This window comes from Pundamilia nyererei, unplaced genomic scaffold, assembly GCF_000239375.1.
Source record: "Pundamilia nyererei isolate P.nyererei 1_Seehausen unplaced genomic scaffold, PunNye1.0 scaffold00329, whole genome shotgun sequence".
NCBI classification, from domain to species: domain Eukaryota; kingdom Metazoa; phylum Chordata; class Actinopteri; order Cichliformes; family Cichlidae; genus Pundamilia; species Pundamilia nyererei.
Genome location: NW_005187730.1, coordinates 256747 through 277541, shown reverse-complemented (window position 1 = coordinate 277541; position 20795 = coordinate 256747). Strand labels below are relative to the sequence as shown.

The 20795-nt window shown below is 39.0% G+C and overlaps 1 protein-coding gene across 5 annotated transcripts in view; it reads left to right on the top strand.

The window, feature by feature from the left end:
- Window positions 1–4334: 4334 nt before the first annotated feature.
- ncoa1 (nuclear receptor coactivator 1) overlaps window positions 4335–20795 on the top strand; it is an 80911-nt gene continuing 64450 nt past the window's right edge. For 4 of the 5 annotated variants that reach the window (XM_013915603.1, XM_013915604.1, XM_013915601.1 and 1 more), the window contains exon 1: window positions 4335–4529. The gene's annotated coding sequence lies outside the window, so the exon portion shown is untranslated. Of the gene's footprint in view, window positions 4530–4929; window positions 4982–20795 lie in introns of all 5 variants that reach the window. The other variant, XM_013915600.1, reaches the window with a different exon arrangement.

The following is a 20795-nucleotide window of genomic DNA, read 5'->3' as shown; positions in this document are numbered from 1 at the left end:
TTTTCCCCCATAATCAGTCACTTGCATTTTATAATAAACACATTGAATAACTTGGAACCTCACACAGAAATAAATGCAAGCATAAAGTTTTTTTTAAAAAAAAAGAAATTAATATAAATTTTCTCTATAAAATTGTCCCACAAAGCCTGGCTTCTTTTAAAATGATTATTATTATTACTGGAAATCACAAATGAGATCCAGCAAATCTTGACACACAAAGCTGAAGCTTTAAAAAGGACTCTCAGAAATTTGCCCTTTTTTCTTGTAAATCTGTAATATTTTACCACTGAATTTGAGATTTCTTTTCTCAGAAATGTGAATCTTTTGATTGTAGATTGTTTTTCTATACATTTAGATTTTTTCTGACATTTTTGTTATAAATTTGAAAAAAAACAACAACTATATTTTTCTTGTTTGTTTTAGTTGTTTTTATGTTCTTTAGTTAATGTACTAAGTAAGAAATTAAGTAAATGTCTGCTGCCTTTAGATTTATGCGTTACTTCAAAGCTGTCTGTAAAGTTTGATCAGTCGGTGTGCTGCCAAACGCTGACAGTGAACTCCATGCTGACCGTCTCGCCCAGTGTAACCAACAGTGTTGGTCAAGTTACTTAAAAATAGTAATTAGTTACTAATTACCGATTACTTCTCCAAGAAAGTAATCCAGTTACTTATCAATTGCCTATTTTCAAAAGTAATTAATTACTTTATTACTTAGTTTCTTGCCTTCCAGAGTGTACAGTGGACGCTAATGTTTTTGTAACTGTTTACCGAATCAAACTCAAAGTAATGTCAGTACACACTTAAAACGCTGCGTGGTCGTACTCTCTCCTGCACTCCATATTATGCATCGTTGATCTGCACAGGTGTCTGTTGTTGCCACGGACGTCGCACACTCATACATCATTTGAGACACTCTCGCAAGCAAAATCACGGTTTAGTAACGCAGTAACACAGCGTGCTTACAGGAAAGTAACAGTAATCTAATTACTTTACTCATTACTTCAAAAAAGTAATCAGATTATGTGTTACTGCCCATCTCTGGTGACGAATAAGAGCCAAACCTCATGGATGACAAAAGAGAAAAAGAACACTTGAGCCTTGGACACTGTAGACTCCTCACCTGAAAACTGCAGAAATTAAAATGTAAAAAAAATTATATTTGCATCAAGTAATTTCTCATTTTGAATACGCTCCTGTTTCTTATCCCACGTCTGTTTACTGTTTTTCCAACCTGCAGAAGTAGACGATGGACCTAATAACATCCCCGTAATAACATCAATAGAACATCATTAGAAAATGAACTTCAACCATTTTTAAAAAGTAATTTAAATATTTTTATCTGATACAGGCAATGCAGAAACTGAGCAGCTGCAGGACAGTTAATAGCTACAGCTAACCGTCCACCTCTGACCCTGTACACAATGTACAGTTCAAACTTAGCGTTTTCACTCATAAAGTACATGTAGAAGTGGTCAGAAGCTCACAATAACTCTTAACTGAGTCACTCTGACAATAAACTAGAGGTCTGAGAGAAACCAAAAGTTTCTGCAGAGCCTCTCAGCTGCTCTTTTTGCTGTTGTGTTAACACAAACTTCAGATGTTTGTGATGTTCATAAACATACGCTTTCTCTCTGCGTGCAGTTTTATCCAAAAAGACTCAGAAATAATTCATGCTAGCGCCGCACTGTCAGTTGTTTTTATTTATGCTTCACTGAGAGGCTATCAAGCTTGACACTGGATATTTTAGGAACCTGTTTTCTTCCCTAACAGGGATCTCAGCCATGACGTTAAAAAAAAGGAAGAATAACTTGGAATCGAGCCGACTGCGAGCACAGCAGTAGTAAATTAACTGTAGATCATTTACATTATAAACTTGGGCTGTAAATGCATAACAAAAATGGTTTTAATCCAGGCGTGACTCATCTTCAGATTTCACCACTACTTTCAGGCACGCTGTAAAGAGGCATTTAACAGGCATTATTAAATTTGAAAAAGGCAATAAAAGACAGATAAACAACAATAAATCCCACGTTTAGAACTCCATGTGTCCAAACGCCTGCTTTCATAACTCATAACCTTGAACTCTGAAGTAAAAGCACTCTGAAGTATGCGAGTGACCAATCAACATATTACACACAATGTAATTACTTCAGTGTATTTCCCAGAATATGCTGCCTTAAACACGCTACTGTAATTTTATCATAACATCCAGAGTTCAAAGGAGCGGCAGGATGACAGGCACACTTAACAGATGAGTGTTGTGCTGCTGCGTTAGTTTATAGAGATGAGGATACACGCTATATTTATAAATTTGGCCTCAGTGGTTTCCAAAACTTGCCAGAAAACAGCAGAAGATGAACTGCGAGCTCTGACAGAGCAAAGTCCGTGCACGTCTCTGTGACAGTGTTTTCATGTGAGTGGAAACGAAAGCAAAATAATGATCAGCATTTATTTAAAATTAAGTTAAAGATGCCAAATGACAAATCAGATCTGCTTCTGCAGATGCTTACAGTGATTTTTCACTTGTTGGGCAACTCCGTCATCTGGTTCAAATGAACCAAAAACAGAAGCGGTGCTGAAGGGGGGTTGGGGTGGCATCGACCCATACATATTACTGAACGTGTACGCAGTGTGTTGTGTTCCTGTTGCACTTTTAGTGACCAGTGGAGTCCAGATTGGAAATGCAGTTTGCTGATAAGCTCAATGATAACAAAGAAAACGTGTCGCTGTTTTCCAGCAACATTTACGATCAGTTATTGATTAGTGGAGCTCAAATAAGTGATTAACTTTGTATGGCTCCTTCACTAAAATGCTGTTTTCTAACTTTTCATTTATATATTTGAGAGTTTTTTGTCACATAGTGTTTATTTCTTCTTGACTGTCAGCTTTTATCTCAGTATTTCTTTTGGTAATTTTTTTTAAGAAATTGACCTGATTTTACCCTTTACATATATCTCTTAAATTTGCCATTTTTTCATACATTTGCCTGTTTTTTTTCCCTGTAAATGTGTGAAAAATACTGTCAATTTGTAAAGTTTTTTTTCTTATGATAAATTTAACTGCCTGATTTATTTATTTATTCTTTTCTAAATCTGACATTTGTTTATAGTAAATCTGTTTGCAGATTTTTTTTCTTCCTCCCATCATTGCCAAATACTTGCTGAGGGGACTGTCTGTTCATTGGGTCTTTCTCTGTCTGTTCATTGGGTCTTTCTCTGTCTGTTCATTGGGTCTTTCTCTGTACAGTATAAAACACCTTCAGATTACTTTTTCTTTTGCTGAAACGGTGCTTTATGAGTAAACTGTTGAGTACAGTTTTAATGTACCTGTATTTTAAGTAATTTGACACCTTTCTACTTCAACTACACCCGATTTTGGATGCAGATATGGTTCTTGGTACTGTATACCGTGCATACCAACTTTAGTTACCTATTATTTGTATAACTCCACTAATACACTGAATTGGTGAAGTTATATTATTAAAATAAAACCGTATATTGGTATATAAGAAATTCATAATTAATTTCAAAACAATTAGAGTGATGTACATACTGATAAATCAAAATATAGGATTCACTAAAATTGCATGTATGAATCTGAATAAAGACTGTTAAACTTTAACTACATTTTGATGATAAAACTTTAGCATTTTCACCAATTTTTTTTTCACCTTTGGGAGTTATCAGGAAAGGTGGAAGAGAGCAGGGGAAGGGCAAAATTCCCAGCTTGCAGCATAGTGGTCACCTCCTTAACCTGGGGAGTTATACTGGTGTACGTACAAAGTATTTAATGTACTACTTTCTGTAAACACAGCACAGAGCTGCACATGAACCTGAAAATCAATGACATCCATCAGTCAGTCCATCGAACCAGATCCGACTCATCTCTTTGCCATGATGACTGCTTGAGAATCCTGACAGGTACCAATCTGCAGATCTATCTCACACTCCAGCTTTCCATCACTTGTGACTCCCAGATTCCATGACGCTTGAACTCTCTCGCCTTGGTGCAGCTTTCTGTAGGAGACCCAATGTTTTCTACCTGCCCTTCCCAAACCATGTTTTCTTGAAAACGCCCCGGCGAGATATATGACACATCAGGGATTTTGCACAGTGCGTGTACGGCATCTGGATTTAGGAGGCCTAATAGTTTCCAGAAAGCATCAGTGCTCACCCTCCTCCAGTCACTCGGTGCGGTGTGGCTAAATACACGCTGTATGTCTGCACATTCACCCTGACACATGCGACACATTAATCACATGTAATCAACAGTCGGGTCTCCCCTCTGTCAGCACTGTGGAAGCGTCTGCCCGCTGCCCTCGGCGTGAGCGCGCCTCGACGCTCCGCGCGCACGAGCAGCCCTGTTTGTTTGTGTTGAGCGATTGGAAATGGCGGAGAGCAGAGACCAAAGCGATAACTCGGGCTAGCAAAAGCAAGTGCGCCGTCATTGAAACGCAAAAACCTTTCGCAAGTGGTTCTCGGAGTTACTTACGGTTTGCTGCTGCTGACGGGACACAAGTCGCACGCGAGGTGAGCGGATTTTCGGAGCGAGGTTTGGATTTAGCGGAGCTACTTAGCTGGCTAAGCTAACCGTGCTAGCAACCTGGCGTTAGCTGGCTCAGAGTGGTGTGTGTGTGATTTTAAGCACGCAGGCTTGTTTGTCAACATAAGCTGACGTTAAATTGATAGCGAGCCAGCTAACATACAACTCCCCCGGTCACCCACCTTAACCTGAGTGTGTTTATAACATGGTGGCCACAGTTAAGCGCAGATTTATCTGTGCAAAGTGAGAGTGGATAAAAAAAAGTCAGACATCTGACCATCCTGGTCGCCAGCAAGCTGCAAGTTAAGCTGGTCAGCCAAGTTAGCTAACTGGCTTGCTTTGCACACAGTCTAAACTGACTCTTTTGTTTGCCTGGGAATTAATCAGCCAGCGTGAAGCAAGGTCTCAGTGTTTGCAAGCTGAACGGACGGCTGAACAGGTAAGCATCGCCGTGAATGCATGACATGTCATCCCTACAAACCCCGACTCAAGTGGCTGCAGCAGCGCAGGGTGCGCTCAGGGCCTCCAAACTTGCCTGACTCATTTTTGGTTTTTCCACATAACGTTACTAAATTTCACAGACACCATCTTCTCAGCGGGATTTATAACGTGCAAGGCTCCGCGGAGCTTTTTCTTTTACTCCTTTTCCCCTCCTCCTTCACTCCCCCGCCACCTGCAAAGAAACGAGATCAGGCAGGTCTTATGTAATATGGTAGAGCCGGCCTCAAGGTGTCGCTATGGTTCATTCAGGCCGGATTCACAAATCAGCGTGGCTTACAGGCTTTGATGGTGGGCGTGTCCGACAATTGGCGGTATCCATTGTCATAGCAGCAGCACTTAGCCAGGCTAGCTGCGTGTTAGCATAGACAATATAAACATGTCTGCCTGTCACGGCAGGTCGTGAAATAGTCACAGCCCTTTAATCCACTGACTTTTTGTTTCTGGCTATGAACTTTCCTTGGACTCGTGTCACGTTAGTGAGCACGAAATCCACGTTTTCCAGAGGGAATAAGTCCACATATGGAGGCTGTTGGAAGAGGGTTGGTGGTGGAGTTGATCATTTTGGCCTTATACTTGATCTCTGTTTACACATTTGCTTTGCAAACAGAGGTTGGTGGTTGAATTCCAGCTGTGGACACAAATGGATTGTGTCAGGAAAAGCAGTCTGTTTAAAGTTGTGCCAAATGAAATGTGGTACTGTGAACTGTACTGTTAGGTAAATTATAATAATTTTCAATTATAACGCAGCTATTGCTCTGTTTTCAGGGGTGAATGTGGAAGGTATACATGCTGCAGACATGAGCAAATGTGCAAATTTGTGTGACTGAATATGAGGAAACTTTTTCTCACTATTTAGCTTGCATTCTTTCCGATGACCAACAGGGGATGACTTCTTTTCTTGTCTGCCATATATCTGCATGTCCTCCTTTTGTACATCTATGAATCTTCTCTTTGCTCTTGTCCAAAACTCTGTCTACACTGTGGTAGAACAGTTTGCTTCCGTTTTACCTGGTCTACTGCATGCACAATATTCCTACTTTCCTGCTATCCATCATATCAGCCAGGTCTCACCCTTTAAGTGTAAGGACTGTGACTGATACAGTCCCTACTCTTACTTCCACACTCCTGCTTTTCCTTCTCTCTCGCTGCCTCCTAACATGCCTTCCCCCTCTATTCTCCCTTTGTTTTTAGCCAACAGCAGCACAGTTTTCACTGGCATTGCGTTGGCCAACAGCACCGGAGGTGGTTGTTGTTAACCCTGGGACCCAAACCGATCCGTCATGACAATCTTATTCTTGATGGTCCATGTGTTTAATTGAGAAATAATTTTACACCAGAGGCTTTTCCTGATATATTCCTCCTCATTAATCTGGCCTTGGGACCAGCAGTAGGAGTACACTGGCTTGTGCCAGTGTCAGGTTTCAAGGTTTCAACAGGGGAGTGACTGGTTTCCAAATGACTTATAAATGTTAATGTTTATATAGAAGTTTAAATGCCTTGAGTTCCCTTGCTCTGTGACCTCAGTAAGCACTTTACTGGTAAACTTCCTTGGTTCAGCTGCTTGTTTCATATTGATTAAAATAAGTTAATTTTATACTTTATAGTCAAATAAAGAGTCAGAAAATAGGATTGTATTCCCAGTGGCGAGTGCATCACAGTCATATCCACCCCTTGCTGTTCATGTCAGGTTTCAAAACATCAACGTGTCGACATGCCATTCATCATAGGATTTCACTAACCTGTGGACGGGCCCATATTTATACTTTCAATGCTTGTTATGCTTATTTCTATGCTTGATCGACTTCTCATTCATTTTGATTGCCTGAAACATGTGCCAGTACTTGAAAAGTTTAACTAAATGAGCACTGAAGCCTGAAGCCTTTGTTTACCTGTAACTTGTGCCTTGAATCTTGTGCAGAACCTCAAAGTGTCTATAATGTCGGTTATAGCTGTGTGGTGTCATCAGGTGCAATTTCAAAAATGTGTGTAACAGCTAGTAATTTAGGTTACTCTTGCATGTATTTGTGTTGTAGTTGGTCCTTTGTGTTAAACCAAGTGTTTAAGTCAAAAGACTAGCAGTGAAAACTGTTCTCTTCAGCTGTTTGATGTGCTTTTCATATGTAGTTTTAAATCATTGATGTTGTTCTTCCCCTTCATTGTAAACTCCATCAACTTTTTCGCCAGTCAGCGTCTTACCTGTGCTTATTGTTACAACATGCAAATAGACATGCACTATAATTCCACTTCAGAGTACAGCTTAACCCAATATTATGTGGCACAAGGCTGAGAACTTAAATTCTTTGGAGTTCGGTTTCATGTGGAGCTCTTGTGAGATCATGAGGATGAATAGGGTCCTATGGAGCTGTAGCCCAAAAAATGTAAATTTAATGAAGCAAACATTTTTTGTGAAATACTTTCCTTAAATACTAGGGATGTCACAACACCATGAGCTGCTTCACAGCATCCAGTATTTTGGTTTGAGACATGAAGTGAGAAGCAGAGAATTTCCCCTTCAACCAGCTGCTTTCTATACACACATGGTCTGTTGTAGTTTAACTGCCTTTAAGTAATTCTGGCTTTTAGTTATTGTTTGGACAATGATGCCATTGATGGAGTGTGTCCTGTCGTAAATCCTTAACTGACCAGTCATCATGCATATAATCAATTCTAGTGTTTTTCGGGAAAAAACAAAGGTCATAAGTGTTGTTTTATTTTGGTTTGGACACATTATCAGTACTCTGTGGGGGTGTTTTTTTTCTAGAAGCACGTGTAAATGATTAGTTTACCTATTTAGCTCCTTATACTCCTTGCAAGATGATCCCTGCTGTGCCTCCAGCTGAACTGAAGCCAGTTTCTGTACTTATTAATTAATGGGATTGGAATGTCATTTGGAAATGAGATCGCACATAAGTATGAATCGAGATCGCGATTTTCTAACGATTAATCGTGCAGCCCTAGTTAGAGTTATGCGCACCATTGTGAGCAGAGGTGCGCATTTGGAAATTGAATTGGCAGTCTTTGACTTCCATACACTTGACTACAAAGCAAAAACATTTCAGCTAAAAATATAGATTTTAAGTAGCTTCAAACATAATATGATGCTTAATGGGGGGAAATACTGCCAAGTTGATATATTCTACAAGGGGTCAGCTGTACATTGAACTCTAATTCAAACTGATCCTTGGGATGCTGCAGGTTTGTCTTCATGGGCACAGCTTCACACTTGCTTGAAATTTAATTATGATCAAAATACAAAGAGTTAATTATTGTGATGTATTTCCACTAAACTTGTTCCCAGAATTGTCTCTGATTATTCCAATTTTCACCAAAGTTTCACGCATTTCCAGGCATTCACAGTTTCACACGGGGAGCTGTGATATGATGCTGCATTTATATCGTGTTTAATCTGTTTGGATGTTGTTAACACCCCTAGTAAAAAACTGAAGGCAGCTTGTTTGATAGTTATTTATTTTCAAATGGATATTCTTACGGTGAATAAACCTTAAGGCTAAGCTGATGTTGCTGATCATTTACTGATTACCTTAAATATTAGGATTACAATAGGCTGCTCATAAATTCTATTTGAGCTTTATTAATACTTTGAAATTTGACCTTTTATTGCAATGGTAACTGACAAATGGTGTTTAAACAGTCATCTAAATTGTGCCTTAAGAGTTCTGTCTTTGATATGTAAACAGAAGTCTGTGATAAGAGGGCTGAATTGGGCTTTGCTCCTTGAGTGTAAATCTGTTTTACATGCAGGGGAGGCAATGGATATTTCCATAGATCCCAAGTTAACAAGTTAAAGTTTTCCAGTTGACTGTTTTCAGACACAAAATGCAAGAAAATGCAAAGCAGCTGCCGTGACTCAAGGGCTTATTATGCATAGGCTTTAAGAATTAAGCTGTTTTTTTTCTTGTAGCCTGAGATCTTATGCTTACCAAGGTGTATTTGTCAGATTACTTTTCTCCAAATCCTAAAATAATATCTTTGTAAGCTTTTGCTGGTATTTTTAGGGGAAAATCATTTGATTTTTCTTATCATGCATGGAGCAATTGACTACTTTGTTTTTGCTTGAGTGTGCTCAGTGATAGCTGCTAATCTGTTTGTGTAGTACGTGTAGTATTGCTGCTGCAGACCTTGTCTTGTTCTAAGTGAAAGCATTGTAACTGTGCTTCATTTGACCGAGATGTAGCCCACATAAGTATACGGAGTTCAGCGTAGGCCTCAGTTATTCAGCTCGAGGTCTCTGAGTGTGGCACCAGCTTGGCAGCACATTAAGCCCAACAAGATTGTCAAAACAAAACGAGGCTGGAAGTAGCGAATTTCACTATTATTGTTTTGCAGCGTTTAAGAAAAACAAACAAAAAACATCAAAACTAATATTTAAATAATGGATAGACTTTGTTTACAGCTTAGAGGCAGCGAAAAGATATAGATAATAACCACTGTTTTTCCTGGTTTAAAGAGAACCTCTTTTTGGTGACATATAAGCTCAGTTGGTCATACAGTAAGCGTACAGTAAAGGCAATCGATGAGAGTTACTTGTTTAACAGAAGTCTATGGATTTTCCTGCCCATTAGATAAACAGCCCAGTCATCCACACCTTTATAGGGGACATGAAACGCTATACATATAAAGGCTAATTTACACCATTGAGCTCTGCTCTTAAAAACTGTTTTAAAAACATGTTTCGTGCCACCTTCTGTCAGTATGGAACATGTGTCATGTGCTTGGTTGGTTGCAGCTAATAGACTTAGATTAGTTTATTATAGCTACCTAGAGACAGCATTGATACTGAAGAGGAAAATAACGACACTAAAATTAAAAATCAGTTTAAGGGGATCGCATTTGTGCTGCCCCAGACTGCAGCAATGAGTTTTATGTACTGTCCACTGTTCTGTCTGTCTCTGTAGCAGTAAGTGGCTGTTTGGCTAGCTGCATTTAAATGGGAAAATCTAGCTATGTTGGGGTTTTTAAAGCACTTAATATGAACGGTGTGGAGGAGAGCCTGTTTGAGCCAGGTGACATGCCAAAGCATGGCATCAGGTCAGATGTTAAAATACAAAGTACAAATGCCCTGAAGTCTGTAAGATGTGGTAGTTCATAAGAGAAAATGTTTCTTTGCAGTTTTGAGCTATTTGACTGGAGATTTATTATCATAATACTGCAATTTGTTGACTTTTTTTGAGGGTTGATTTGTTTTACTTTCAGAGTGTCAGGGATCAGGTTGAAATGGTCCATTGGGGCGTATTTTGTCTATGTGTTCGTGAGTGCATGTGTTTATTGATACTGGGATGCCTGTGAGTCATGCAGTTGTATTGTATTACCTGGTCTGAACTTCTTAAATCTGGTCTACACATACACTCCATATTCTGTTAATTAAAAACAAACTGAAACTAATAAACACATGCATAGGGCTGGGCCATATCATACCGTTCACGGTAATACCGGTGTAATGTTGGGCAACGATAAGAAAATGAAATATGGCCATAGAATATGGGTAAAACGCACCTGCGCAGTGCCTTTGTTTTCATACGCACATGGCGGCGACGCGGAATGAGAAGGGCGAAAGCGAATCGTTGAATGAAACAGATGAACCAGAATTGGTTTGTAAAACTTCTGTGGTGTGGAACTGGTTTGGCTTTCGTCCGTCAGATACACAACAAAGCACTATTTTTGGTAGAGCGTGCTAGCGGGCCGTCGTTATTACCGTGTTTTTTGGAAAATACGGCACACTTAAAATCAATCCTTTGATTTTTCTGAAAATCGACAGTGCCCCTTATAATCCCGTGTGCCTTATGTATGAATTCTGGTTGTGTTTACTGACCTCGAAACGATTTTATGTCGTACACGGTGCTCGAAAATCTGTCAAATGTTTTAGTACGACTTTGCTAAGCTATGAAACCGCACCGCTTGATGGATTGTCGGAGCATTACAGCTATCGTAGGCAGGAGCCTCGCGGAGTGATACGTACTGTGCTTCAACATAACATTACCGTATTGTGTGTGTATAACCTCTTTTTAAGTTTTCTGGATATCATACATGGTTATGCTGAGGATATGTCGGCCAATTTCCACTAGAAATGCCTTTTGGTTAAACCTTCAGCAAGGAGTTTGCATTTGCACTGTTAATTTTGTATATAACTTTAATGCACATAAAAAAGCTGCTTGTTTAAGTGAAAATACATTGATGGGTTTTTTTGGGTTTTTTTTGCACTAATAAAGTTATATCGTGATAAATATTTTTGGTCATATCGCTCTGCTCTACACATGCACTGAGAGTAGAAAACTCATCCAAAGAAGCGAACTGGAACTCAGCTGAAAAGAATACATGGAAACTAAATAAAACATGGACAAACACAATTATTAGATCTCTGCCGTGCGGTGATATACCAAAAGCTCAGTAATTACATTTGAAAGAGAGACTTAATGTAAACTGTAGATGTGTAAGCAGTTGATTTTACAAGAGGATAATCATATGCATTTAATACCGTTTTTCAGTTCCATTATTACGTTATGGCACAAGCAATGAAGCCTACCTAAGGATGAGCTACGTTTGAGGCATATTGTTGGGAGTGGGATCCCTCCTCCTCCTCCTCCTCCACACTCAGCTCTGCGTCTGTATAGAGAACAAGCAGCCATTTTAGCACTCAGCAGTACTGCAGCCTGCCTGCCACTGTCACAGCTTTCTTCCTCTAATTAATGCTGTTTGTTTTGAAGCCCCCAGGATACCTGCAGCCAACCTGAGAAAATGCCACAGTGTGCTTTCACTTTGGGTCACATAGAAAACAATGCCTGATGATGATTGGTCTCTGTTGAGAGAGATCAGTGAGGGTCACCTGACTGCCACACTGATCTTATGGCTCAGCGTGTACATTAGTCAGTGTTTAGTGGTGTCATAAAGCTGCAGATTGGAACAGAAGTGTCTGACTGAATCTTGTTTGTGCATTTCCATAAAATTTGCACATAAACCATATTTAGCTGCTTTGATGAATAATGTGTAGTTTAATGGATGATTCAGTTCAGTCTTCTTTACTTTGTCCGTCTTTGTGTTTAACACAAAATCAGACAGAGTACTGACATTTAATTAGGTATACTCCTGTTCCTATTCAGCCTTGGCTTTGAGTACCTGTCAGAGTGTCAATCTGATACCAGTGTTTAGTTAATAAACTGTATTCCTCGCTGTCAGGAAGAGACGTGGGCGAACTGGGAAAACTTTCCTAACTTTGATAAATAAAAGTGAGAATTAATTACAAACAAAAATATTAATTTACTGAACCTATGTTAAGTAGTAGAGTAAATTTCATGTTTTCCATCCGTCCATTTCCTTTTCTGTAAGATTTATGTAATAGATTTGATTCAGGGTCACGTTGGGGCTGGAGTCGATCCCAGCTGTGATGGTGCAAGGGGCAGGGTACACGGTAAACAGGTCACCAATCTGGACTAATACACAGACAGACAACCACGCCAATGGCTAATTTAGAATCACCAACTAACCTAACCCCATGCATGTCTTTGAACTGTGGGAGGAAGCCAGAGTACTCAGAGAACCCGCACAGTCACAGAGGAGAACATGCAAACTCCCTTAAACTGAAAGGCCTCAGGCTGGTTTAAAACCCAGGACCTTCTTGCTATGAGGCACTCGGACATCTTTTAGTAAAGCAAAACTCAGTATTGTAGTTTTTCTACATAGTAACCACACAGTTACTGAATTTTAAAATGTATTTTTAAAGTACAGCAAATGTCTGTAGGTGCATGCAGCAGTTAAGACAGACCCAGGTGGTAGTGGGCTGCTGGATTTTAGTGGAGGTGTTCATGTCTTCCTGAGGAGGCATTGTAATAACGTCCTCTGTCTAGCACCATCATTGAATTGCATTTTTTAATTTAACTGTACTGGCATTCCCATCAACCACTGTGCTTTGTGGTAAGAGCTAATTACCAAATGCCAACACACCCATGACATGCATGATAATTTAATAACACGATATTAAACCAGCTTGACACTGTAGCTGCCAACATCAATTATTTCTGACAGCATTTTCATTGTGAGAATGGGATGTTTGCATTTCATCAAAGTACGACTGTGCTTTCACAGAACCCCAAAAGCTTTATATAGACTCCTGGTCAAAGTAGAGCAATTTAAAAGTAACCAGTAAAATCTTGCTGTAGATTGTACTGGTTACTTTTCTGTAACCAGTTTATCTTTCTACTGTGTGACTTAGTGCGGTGACTAAATAAGTCATCAGAGAACTACACTGTAGCGAATGGGAGGCCAGTGTAGTTCTGTGATGACTTGTTTAGTCACCGCACTAAGTCACACAGTTAAAAGATAAACTTGGAAGTCACTGCTACTACAGGGTATCTTTAAACCCTTTATCTCCTTCATATCCCCGACCAATTTAGAGTCACAGATTAACCCAGCTTTTACGTTTTTGTACTATGAGAGGACGCCAGAATACACGGAAACCCACGCATACACAGAAAGACCCTAACTGACCAGGAAGCTTGCGAGTCTTCAGCGATAAACAGCACACTACAGATGCAATTGAATCATTACAGGCTTTTGCATTCATTTTTGCTACAAAGCTTGCTTTTTTTGTTTGTTTCAAATCAAGCACATCCTTTTTCTTTACAGGGATTAGATTTCCTCCAGAGAGCTCTCACTCAACAAGATGGGCTGGTACTTATAATATACTTTTGAGCCATTTGAGCACACAAAGTGCTTTCTTACTACAAGTGTCATTCACTCCTTCATACAAGTGCTCTTTTTCCTCCTCCGCCGTAAAAGGCTGATGGCGAGTGAGTTGGCGGCATGGACACAAGAACAAGGCAACATAGGAGTTTGAAATTGACACCATAGGTGTATTTACTAAAATTCTTGTGAGTTTGACTCTCAGTGACCTTGACTGCAAGGTTATTGGTCAAGTTTTATGAAATTCTTGTGAATCCCACAGCCCGAGAATGAGGTGATGTACGATTTTCAAATTGATAATGTATTTGTGTCTACTAGGAGGCTGAGGGCTAGCACAGGAGGTGGCCAGTATATTGTTCTGTGCTTAAGCGCTTTCAGCTTAATATTCACAAACTAACTCCAATAAAAGCATCAGGATTAACTGGTTGTTTGAAATAGTTTTTTTGATCTTTAACCCGAGATTCTGGCATTTCTGGCAAAATATATTTATATTTAAAAATCGATTCAGGATTTTAATGAATCGATATTGCTTTATTCAAGCTAAAATTGATTTTAGTCTGAAAATTGATTATCAAAACTCTCCCCTATAGGGTACTAATGCTTGTTTCTGTTCTTCTACATCACAGACGTTAAACCAGCTTTAGATTGTGACTTGGAGCGGCTACAACTTTGATCAGGTTGCTTAAATGTTTTTCATCTCTGAAAACTGTAAATATTTATGAAGCTATGAGTGCTCAAAATTGACAGGGAAACAAAACAAATCTGAACAACTTTGTGTACTTTAATGACCTGCAACTAAAAAAAAAAGGGATATTTGGGGGTCAGAACTTTTTTTTTTTTCCCCTAAGATTTATAACTTCAGTTTATGTTGAATAACCCTCATCCCAAAACATAACTGCATGACATTAAACTCTTCTCCCTGCGGCCAGTTGCAGTAAAAAAAACCTATTATAGCGCTTCAGTTCTTTCTCAGTTCTTGCTTTTGTGTGCTTAAGAAATGTGTACATATCCATTTGATACGAGAAAGCAGCAGTGGATAAAAATGTATTATGTTGTCGGCAGAGTTCCAGTTCGCATCTTGAGGTTTCTTGTTTATTTATTTCAGGTACTGCATTGTTGGCGTTAATCGCTTACTGAGGTGTGAGATCTACATTTCCAGTCAAGTTTCAGCATGCAGTATGAGAGCCTTGGTTTACATACTCCATGCAGGTTGTTGTTATTACACAACAGAGCTTGTGGATAAAATAAACTTCTTTTCAGAGCACGTTTCAGATCATCTATCAAATTATGCAATGGGACGTGCAGGAGATTTCGTTTCTGCAAAACTGCAACAGATGGGCTGTTGGTGTAGTCTGTGGTTTGTCCCTGAAGTCTGGCGCTCTGAGTCATTGTGAGGCGGCAACACACACACAGGCACAAACCTACGTACATACATACATACATGTGTACTGTATTCAGCTGCTGCTGTGGCTAAAACAGAAACCAATGGCCTACATTCTCGCCTGAGGGGGGGAGGCTTGAGTAGCAGACAGTGAGAATTTGAGGGGTGGGAGGGAGTGAAGGAGAAAGGAACCGAGCACATACAGGAAGAAATTAATAGTGTAGGTGAGAAAATAGAGTGACGAGAGTAGTAGTGGCGAGCAAGTTAACAGTCGAGCCCTAATGGCCCAGTTTTTCTGGACAAGGTCAGGCTACAATAAAAAGAGTCACCCAACAGTTTTTTCCTTGTGGATTGATTTGAGTGGATCCGAGTTGGTGTTTTCTGATGACAACTGTTTGAGTGGCAATGCTGGAAGCAGAGAAAGTGAGCAGCTTTTTTTCTCAGGTACGTTAGCGTGTCTGGAGGAAACCGTTGGTAATTCACCTAACAGTTGCGGGTTTCTCACCTTAGATGTGAAGCAAACAGTGTGTAATGAACATATGGGTGTTTAAACACCTCTTGTGAAGTGAAGCATGAAGGTGTCCATGTGCCTGGGTTTTAAATGGCCTTGTTTTGAGAGACTGCCAAACGTTTTTAATCAAGAAGTTCACTTGGTAATTTAAGTTAGGACTTAGGTTTGCCTCAAGGCTGAGAAATGCTTTAACCCTTTCTGCGAGTAAAATGACCAAAGTGGGGCTCTACTTGTGCTTAGCAAACTTGTACTGTTTAGAATAGATAATAAAAATAGTTAATAGATAATGCAAAAGAAAGAGTATTACTATCTCTATTCAACACGATTTTCATGCCATATGCTGCGGGTTTAGAAGGGATCTATTCATCTATTGTTCATCTACAAAGAAATCCGGACCAGCGAGGTTACTGTTAGACAGTCTGTTCGATTGGCGTCCTCTTATGTGATTGTAAATGAACAGTACCTTTCCAGCTTTAACATGCACCCACTATTGGAGCGCTTTCCACTCTTCATAACATTTTCTGTTTATGTGCACTAAACAGAAAACTCTGTGGTGCAGGTACTAACTGTTGTGCTGCAGCTTCAGCTTTTATGCCCACTTTATGACTAAATGCTTTGATTACTTCTCTCACTCACTTCCCACAACAAACCAACTAAGTCAGACTGAGTGACTCACAAACGGATGTAAGGCTACAGTTGCTTTTTTTGAGTGAAGCACTTCAGACTAATTGTGGGAAACTGCTGTGGATTTTTTTTTTGTTACCGTTGAGCAATTTAAAAAATTTCTTTTATTATTATTATTATTATTATTATTATTCATCTGCACCTTTCTATTTCTGATCTACTGATACCTGCTATGTATAAAATGCTCCACCGCGTCCTCACAGGTGAGTCTGCAGTTTGTGGCTGGCCAGCAGTGTGCTGCTTTAGTTTAGCTTTGTGATGTTTACTGTACAAACCGATGACTGCAAGTGTTGTTTGTTTGTTTGTACTAATTAGGGAAGTCATTTTAAAAACTGTTTACATCATTAGAGACGGCATTTAAGGTTAATAAAATGAACTGTAGTGGGGCATGCTCATCAATGTCATGTTGATCGTGGGTCTTTGTTTCAGTGTCAGGAAGCTTGAAGCTGATTTTTTACATAATTAGATAATCAAAGAATTTACAAGTGATATTATTTTCCAACTAATATTACAAGTGGAAAAAGATTCAGTCTGTATTCAAGCTTATAGATGCTTTTGCTTTTTGAGCTCTTTGTCACACATTTATCCAACTTTAAAATTATGTGACATCATTATGTGTTATCATCCATTGATACTGATGGATGCCATCTTCTTCAGGAAAAAAATCTATGTGGCAAGGTGAAAGAGCACAGGAGTTCAGAACAGCTTGGAGTAAACTAGGGGCAGTATTAACTGGTGTGAAAAAGCGTCTTTGATTAATCATCCTGGGAAACTTCAGTACTCGAGAGTTCAAGAGTCACAAGGAAAGAAAAAAAGATTTCTTGTATAGCAGCGTATCGTTTGCATGAATGTCTAGACTGTGGCAGTTAACAAAGGTGAACAAAGAACTAAGAGAAAAGGAAGTCCGCTTGTTTTGTGTTGTTGTGCAATGCGGGTATTTGGTGCTAGTTTGGGGTCTATGGATATTTTATATCACAGGTGTTTCCAGACTGTTCTTCAGTTTTTAAGTAAACGTTGTGGTCCTTGTAGAGTAATTCGGCTTAAAGTGTTGTAAATGTAAGACCTGTTTGTTTGTTTGTTTTTTAAATTTTGGTTTAGGAATGAGACACAAGAAGTTCATGATAGGTTTTCACAAAACAAACACAACACTTCCTGTCACATAGATGTGCCAGTTTCAATAAAAACACTTGGTGTGTTGACAAAAACTGAAACACTGAAGCACACAAGGTAGTTTAAAAAAAAAAAAATCATTATAATGTCTTTTCGCATCTACTTTTAGTTTTGATTTGATAAAATTTTTTATAACAATGCTTTTAACATTATACTTTTCACTAAACGAACATAATTTAACCAAGTGTTCCCTGCACCAGAAAATGGGAGGCAGGTATCATGGATGTTTGGTCTTGGATTTAAAATCGGATGTCAGGATTTGTCCAATAATTATTATTCAAAATAAAGGCTCTACAAATCTATAACGTTAAAGCACCAGATTTGGCTATTTAGGCTGAAAAAAATCTGAAGAAATGTACAAGAACTCATAAATACTTAAAACCCTGTAGAATTAAAGAAATAAAATTTCAGCATGGGAAATAAAACAAAGTATGCATTGGCAGACAGGCTGTACGTATTAAAGGAGGATTCCTGCCATATTGTTAATGTATAAAATTGAAATAACAAAAACTTTGTTTTATTGTAAATTTTGGTTTGCAGTGTGACATGTTGCAAGACAGCTATGGTTTTCAGTTATTTGCTAAACGTGTTGCAGATTTGTCATATTTGGCACTTTAAAGTTATCCATGACCTTAGACTGTATCCAGATGTTTGACTTCATTAACATCTTTTTAATGCAGTTATAACTTGTAAGCCTTTCATGTGGCTACAGTAACCCGTGTCAGTGCTGGATTAAACTTCCTTGTCTGGGAAAAAATCTTCTATAATTAATGTGTTGCATAACAAAAACTGTAGGATTACCGCTTCTTATGTCATAATTACCATGGAAACACTTTCAGCCTTGACGCATATGGGTCAGCCGTAATAAAACAAAAATTTCAAGTTTTCCCCTGACACACATGCTGCTGTTTCCTTATTTTTGGCTTCTGTTTTTCAGATGCATATTATTTTACTGTTACACTCTTCCCTTTTTGTCCTTACACCAATCTGGTTTAAGGTTTGTTTTCCCAACCCACTTGCTCTCTGTTGTCTTTGATGTCATTTAGCTGCTACTCTAAAAAGGACCTCTGTCTGATGTCCTTTAACCCTTGGATGCATGAGTGACTGGAGCCTGCACTCTTCCATAAGTGGGTCAAAAACCACCCGTGTTAAAATCGATTTGTTTTTATCCCACGTTTGTCATTTTGGTCAAGAATGATTTAATGTTTGAAACATTTTGTATTTTTCACTTTTGTAAGATTTTTAAAACAACAATTATACAGACAATTGCTCTTTCCTTTTTTTTGGCTTGCTCCCCCTTACATACAGTACATACACACAGTTGTGACAAACCACCTGTTTCTGACTGTAGTTGCTACACAGAGGTTTTTTTGCATTCCCCACACCGGCTGCTGACTTTATGATCTTCATTAGTTGGATCTGAAGTCTTGCCGTCTTTGGTTGGCCCTGTTTGCTTTTTTTTCTGTAGCTGAGTTGTGGCTTTTGTCATCCCACACCTTCCTATTTCTTCAGTGATTGGGGTTTGCAGTTGGGGCAATCTTTCAGTCAGCTTCTCATATGTGGTGTAGCAAGCTCCTTTGAGAGCTCAGTGAGGAGGACCCGTTATGCAGTGGTCATACAATTCTTGAATTCAAGGTGCTGAGCAGTGAAAAAAAGTGTAAGCACTCACGGTGGCAATGTCAAGTTGTACCACAGCACCATGGGCCACCTATATGTTTTACAATTTCAGAGTGTAGAGTAGGCGTGAACCATCTGAACCATAGTATCTACACCTTCTTTGGTCTTATTGTACTATGTGATAAATTATGTTTTCCCCTTTCTAGCATTTTCATCAACTATTTTCTTGTGATACATCATTCTCAGGAGTACAACAGCCACTTCGTTCTTTCTGACATAGCTGACTATGGTAAGCCTGCCATTGAATGCACACTGTGCTCCCAGAACTCAGAAGCCTTCTTCAGACGAAGGATTTCTGCCTTGTCCTATTATAGAGTCCTCACAATAGTGTCCCAGGAGACACTGTGGAAGAGGTACATTGGAGAAGAAAAAATCTTCTTCTTCAGCTGTGTGTCTCACTGAGGAAACCATTCTAGATCTTGCAAAGAAGGATGTGTGCATCACAGAGCCAGAAGATCTTTAGGCCATACTTGATTGGTTTGTTTGGCATAGTAGTTCACTGTAGAAGTTTGAACTAGGGCTGGGCCAAATCATACTGTTCACGGTAATACCGGTATACTGTTGTTATTACTGTTTTCAGAAATTAAGGCACACTTAAAATCAATCTTTTGATTTTTCTGAAAAATCGTGTGCCTTATGTATGAATTCTGGTTGTGCTTACTCACCTCAAAGCGATTTTATGTGGTACATGGCGCTCGAAAATCTGTCAAAAAATGTTTTAGTACGACTCTCGTAAGCTACGAAGCCGCACTGCTTGATGGACTGTCGGAGCATTACGGCTACCGTAGGCAGGAGCCTGGCGGAGTGATACGTACTGTGCTTCAACATAATATTACCGTATTGTGTGTGTGTATAACCTCTTTCTAAGTTTTGTGGATATTATACATGGTTATGCTCAAGATATGTCGGCTGGTTTCCACTGGAAATCCCTTTTGGTTAAACTGTCAGCGAGGAATTTGCATTTGCACTGTTAAATTTTTACATAACTTTAATGCACATAAAAAGCTGCTTGTTTAAGTGAAAATACATTGATAGGTTTTTTGGGGTTTTTTTGTACTAATAACGTTGTGGAGTTATCAATCAATTTTTGAATTATAATTATTATTATTAGTCAATTATATTATCAGTTATATCGTTATCGCAAATTTTCAAATATATATAGTGATAAATATTTTTGGCCATATTGCCCTGCCCTAGTTTGAACCTACCCCTGAATGGCACAGGTTGTTAATCTACATATTTACTAAGAATAAACTGTCTGAATGCTGAATGAAAGCTGTCTGTTAGTTCTTGCTGTGTAAAATAATCTTAGGGTGTGACACTCTTTGTGGTCCACAAAATATCCATTCCTGGCCGTCACTGTTGATAAGAATCAGAATTTCCCATGAAATTCCACAGGAAATGAATATGGTTCATTTTTGACCCAGTAATGGAAGTTTGGGGTAGTAATATAAAAACTACTATTTTGGTCCTGGTTATGTTGGAAAACCTATTGTGAGCTGCAGGGTCACATCAACCAGACCCTGCCGTAGATGAAGAACTGTTTGGTGTCGTGTTATTCAGAAGTCACAGCGGCTACAGAGCGTGTAGTGATGCTGTAGTCCTAGGTGGAGGATTTAGCGTTCATCAGCAGAA